Source organism: Coloeus monedula (assembly GCF_965178545.1).
Source record: "Coloeus monedula genome assembly, chromosome: 3".
Taxonomy (NCBI): Eukaryota; Metazoa; Chordata; class Aves; order Passeriformes; family Corvidae; genus Coloeus; species Coloeus monedula.
In genome coordinates, this window is record NC_138783.1 from 29257378 (window position 1) to 29263504 (window position 6127).

Genomic DNA, 6127 nt, shown 5'->3' on the forward strand with positions numbered 1-6127 from the left:
AAGGAGTGGCTAGTTTCATAATTACACAGCCAGATCCTTTTTACAATTAGAGTGTTAAAACTTAGAGAAAAAAAGTCATGTATATACTCATTGCAAACTTCTAAAGAGAGTTTGAACAAGAAGCTGCAGGAATGTCACAGGGAAAGTTGATCCTGCCTTGGAGAAGAGAATGAAAGCAAAGCTTACTCATCCAACTATATAGCAATCTACTAAAAATGCATTTGTTTCCATTTCATCAGTCTGGGCAAAAATTTTTCCCAGCTAGTTAGGCTGTTTGGTGAACCAAAGTTTTTGATACTTAATAATACCTCATAGTCACACAGGAAATTATTCAGTTCAATTCAAAATATGCCACGTTGCTGGGCAAATGCAAACAACTCCACTTTACAGATGCACTGGCAAGTTACTTCATGACTCAAAATCACGTATTGCATCAGAATCAAAGGTAGGAATGGAACCTGAAATCTCCAGAATCCTGAGTTTAAGCCTTAACTTCTGAAACACAGAGCAATACCTGGAGATATTGAGGAGGATGAAAAGGGTAAGAAGAGGAGACATAAAATGAAACTTTGGTGGAAATACAGAAGAAAGGACTTGAGGGTTCTGCTCAGGAGAGAGGAGGTAATTTTTTTTTCTTTAATATGTCAGCCTTTGATTTCACAAGCATTACTTTGAGATATTGCAAAATATATTAAGAGCTTTAGTATCTCAGTTTGATCTACACCACAAATGGGGACAGCAGATTTGGGGGCTGAACAGAAGAGAATTTTTATGAGTGATGACACTTCACTGTCTGGTCCACAGGTGTAACTAATGGTAGAGATTATGGATGTATTTCTAACAAAAAAAACCCTGAAAAAACAGTGTCTTGCTGACACCTTCTAAAGTATTTTGAATGGCCAGGAAGTTCATACAGTTTCAAATGTAGCTGCAAAGGGTATGCTTCCATATAACTTCTTGTTGTGGCATTACAGTTAAAATACACATTTTGAAACATAAGTCTGAGTTGTGATCTAGTGGGTATTGCATTGTAACAGTCATGATTCAAGTGATTCTGCACCAGAAAGACTTTATCTACATGTGAAATATAATCGATTCCGCTTGATAGCCCCATAATCTCTGGAATTCAAGGCTTTTCTTGCCTCACATTTTAGCACACATCATTTAGGTTATAAGGATTTGTTCTATTTTGCTGTCACCAAGCACAGTAATTAGCCTGAGTTTTCCATAAGTAGGTACAACTCCACATCTCACACAAGGTCATCTATCATCTGAATTATAGCTGTAAGGCTAATACAGTAAAGCACAGGACATAGCTTTTATATTATGAAATTCACCACTTTTGATCATGTTGAATATGAAAGGGTATTTTTTGTTGTAGTCATTTTCCAGAATCAGCACTGAATTTTACAGGAAATATCCCTTTAAATCAGCCTGCAAGCAATTGTAAAAAACAAAGCAAATAGCAAGCACTTTAAGAAGCTACGGAAAATGGTTTTCTAGGATGTATTTTGAAAGGTGGTGCACTGTGAAGGAGTGAGAACAGAGCTGATACACACTCAATTCTAAGAGAAGCCCTCTGGCAGTCTGCTGGACTCAGATATTTCATTTGTCTTAGCATGCCTCCTCAATAGAAGATTGTGTGGCTATTTATTCAGTGATTATGCTTTTATTCTTTTTTGCTCTCCTTAATGTTAAATAAAAGTTTCAGAGGCTAGGACTTACTTTTCTGAATGGAAAACTATGCCTCATGGGTGTTTTGGAATGGTTTCACAGTAAATGTCTGAACCCATAAGAAGATGTACAACCACAAAAATCTTTTTTTAATATCAATCTTTACCCTGTTGCAGAGAAAAAAATATCAAGTTCTCTCTAGAAGAGAAACTACAAAAACTACAAAGTCTTTAACAATAGCCTGAAGTAATATTCTAATTATGCTATTTATTATTAGAGGTTGTGCCCAATGAAGCAACAAATGAGATATTAAATTAATACAGAAAATAATACAAGACATTAATGTAGGATAGAGTTATGACCCGGGAAACTCATGTACATTCATGTAGGACAGGGAAAAATAAGGTGTTTTTTAGTTTCAACATCAGTGTTTTCTGCCATTTTTATTTAAACTGCTTCTCCTGTCTTTCTTGCCTAATCTTCTCTACTCTCCTGTCTTCATTCTCTGACTTCCCTCCTCTAGTACCTGAACCCAATCCCTTTTCTTTTCTGTCATCAAGGATATTCTTCCTGCCTACCTCCCAGTTCACATACCTTATATCCATTTTCCCACTTGGATCACAGCTTTGAGTATAGTCTTCCTTATGGATGGGCTGATGAATCCTCAGTTTGAAGGACTCACAAATGTCAGGCTATTCCACATTTTTTCCTCATTGTCTTTAACAAATTCTTCCAGGTAACTGAGCTGCCACGTATTGAGCTAATCTGTGGTTACAAACTTTGGTCTTTCCCCTTCCTCCTGCCTCCTCTGAACCTAAAGTCTATTAACCGGTAGCTGTGGTTAGAAGTATATCAATGACTTTTCTGTCCTTTTTTTCCTGAATAAAGATGTCCCAGAAAGCTGGAAGGACAGGTTGCCCAGGGAAGTGGTGGACGCCCCATCACTAGAAGTGTTCAAGGCCTGGACAGAGTTTAAGCAGCCATGGTGGGGCGGTTGAACTGGATGATTTTTAAAAGGTCTCTTCCAATCAAGCTTTTCTGTGAGTCTGTGTACTGATGGACTGATGCCAGACGAGAGAGCAAGTGTTTGGTGGACAAAAGGGCAGTGAAAATTTGCCATCTGCATGTGACTGAAGAGTGTCTGAGAGCACTTTTCCCCTGGAAGGGATCTCTCTCTGTCACCCACGGGGCAGTTAGAGCACTCTGCTAGATCCTTGACTGACAGCTCCAGTTAGGGGCTGTTGAAATTGAATTTATCCTGTCATCAGTCCTCCAGTCTACAATGGAATATTATGGCTCCCAGACTGTCCTGCCTCCAGTTTTCTGAACTTCTTTAGTGAAGGAACAAGCTTTTCCAGTGCTACAGTGTTCTGATGTTCTCACACCAAATTTGTACTTTTGATGGTTACTGAAATTATTACTGATGTTTAGCAGACAGTCTTTCATATAAAGGAGATTTCCTTTCATGTTGTTTTATTCCACAAGTTACACTGCTCAGTGGTAGTACCACCAGGGACCATTTGAGGTAGAAGAGCTTGAGTTAAATAAGTTTTTTTTAAACCTAAGTGCAGCCTCTTTGTAATTGATAGCCTTTTCATGAGCTTTCCAGATGGCCAGTGACATTAATATTGCTTCACCATGTTTTTCTAATGCTCTTTTTAAATTTAATTACATAAAGCTGCCAATCTTTTGTGCAGTGTGTGATACATACATATTTTGGAACATTGAAGATGGAATATCAATCCATGAAGCAAAATTTCACTCTACTGAACTGCTGCAGTGGAATTAACTATTCACATGATGTAGAAGATCAAAGTCCCAATTCAATTTCACTATAGGACCGATATTAAGAAAATAATTTGCTGAAATCTGCTTTAGATTCCAAACCATTTGAAATACTAACCATTTAAAATTACCATAAGAAATACTTGCAACGACATCTGTTAAATGCACATCAATGCACTTAATACATTCATCTTTCTTTGAATCATATGTCTATTTAATACTAAGAGGTATCTAAAAGATAATTGCTGTTAACCATTTTTATGTGTAACAGCTGGAAGGCATGTCCAACATTATATTCTTTTCAATGTGCTGATCGGTGTTAGATTTGGAAAAAGCTAATGCACTGTATAGAGAAGAGAAAGTGTCTGTCACAGAGAAAAAAGCCAGAGGTTCTCTCACTAATTTGTGGACTCGAGGGAGCAGACCTGTCATATGTGCCTTAAAGATAAGAAGGGAATGAGTTGATAAGGATTACTTGTGACGTCTTCTCTCTCCCTGCCCTCCCTCCCCCAAGCCCCTCTTCCTGCTTCTGTAATTAGAAAAATTTTACAGGGAAACTTTTTGTCTTTTCTTTCTGTAGATGATAAAAGTGTCTTCAAAGAAACCTTCATGCTAGCAGGAAAAACAACAGCACCATTTTCATGTATACGTGAATACTTCACACATTCAACTCTCAAGATCCCCAAAGCTCTGCAGGTTGTATGTTCAAAACCACATCAGAGTGTTTACTGGATATACCCTGCCAACATGCAATCCCCTCCAAGGCAGAGCTTTTTGGAGGCCTAGATATATATACAGGCTGTCATTTTCAGACAGAAAGTGCCACTGTCCTGCAGCACATAACCTGAAAGAGATTTCCATATCCAATTGGATATGTGGAAATGTAGAAAATGTTAACTATGCTTCACTGCCTTATTGCTACCAGATGCAAATACGCTGTGTCCTTACCCCGAGAGATTCAAGAAACTCTGCTTGAAAACATACATAACTACAGTGCCTGAATTACTTCGCAATCATGGCTGATAACCACAGCCAAACAGATTTTTCTGAAGTGTGGATCATATCATTTAGGATAAAATATGTCTTATACCTGGATATCTCAGACTAAAATCACAGAGGCAACATCTATTTGAAATAAATCCACATTCTTTCTGAAGAGATACATGAAATTTGGAATAAATACAAGTTTTAACAGCTTAATTCTCCCCATAACAGCACAACTTTCCTACTGAATTACTTAACAAACTCAAACCCAAATGTCCATTACTCCTTCTGATACAGCAGAATGCTACTCAGGAGCATACTTTTCTAACAGTATCCAGAATCCAACAGTAGTGTCTGTTAGATCCAATATATAATGTTACTATGGTATGTAATGCCTTTGGAGAAGAAGTATCACCTCCACACTTACAAGGCAAATTTCTCAGCATCACAGCACCACTGAAACATGTACTAATTCAAAGAGCCATGCTCTCCACTGAGATAGAGGAGTGCATTTCCTTTCCTGACACATTCCATGCACTCTTGCAATGAAGTTGTGATCCATCTGCTTTTCAAGAGGTGTCCTGATTAGTTTACAAGGTCTTGTAAAAATCATCCATACATGCACATTCTGTGTTTCTAGATAGCATGTGTGGCATAATTCATGCACTGTGGCAATATCAATATAATTTTTTGCCAAATTATGTGGTAAACTTTCATTTAATCAAGAGGAGATGAGAGTGCCTGTTTAAAAGATACTGGTATGTGAAACCACATTAACTGCAATCATATGCTCACAGCATATTGACAAAAGGCTTTTTTTGTCTTGTCAAGTGTAATTTTAAAAGTGAATACTTCAGCCAAGCTTTTATTACTTGCTTTAGTTTTAATTACATTATGTTCAAAATTATCATAACCATTTCATAATCAAAAAAGGCAATAAATTCCTTGCCCAGGCAAATTTTAAAACATAGATAGTGTTCAAAGAGAAAAGAGAAGTGAAATTTGCTTCATTACATAAAGCTTGGGAGCTGTTAGATGCTGCAATTATGAAGGTAGAAGAGTTCAGATACAGTTAAGACAGATAAAAAAACTGGATATTGTCATGAACAAATTTTTCCAGACAGTTTACAAAGGTATCTTCACTGTAAGATCTTACTTGTGGCTAACAAAAGACTGTCTTGTTACTTTCATTAAGTCAAATCTCAACCAATTTATGCGAGAAGTATTTGCAAAACAGATCCTGATGTTAAGCTGAAGGGAAGTGACACACTGCAAGGAAGGAAAGGTTGGTAGGGATCATTTTGTCAGCATGCAAGGACTTTTTTTACTGTATTTAGAGCTGTTTTGTAAATATAGAAATACACAGTTACTAGTAATCCGAATGCTAAAAACAGCTGGGAGTAAGTAACTGGTTTCAGCCGTATAAGAAATCTGTTGTGATGGCGGAGGGTTAAGAAATTATGCAAGCACTACAAAAATAGGGAAAAAATCAGGTTGATGGGAGCTCTGAACAACTGAGCAGATACCAAATTATCTTCAGACTAGTGAACCAAGATATCATACTCCGCTCAGAGACCAGGAAGATGGGGAGTGAACAGTTCCGTCCTGGTATTCTGCTTGTTTCAAGCACTTTGGAAGCTGACACCAAGCTAGTCCCCACCATCTCTCTCAGCTCACAGCTGCC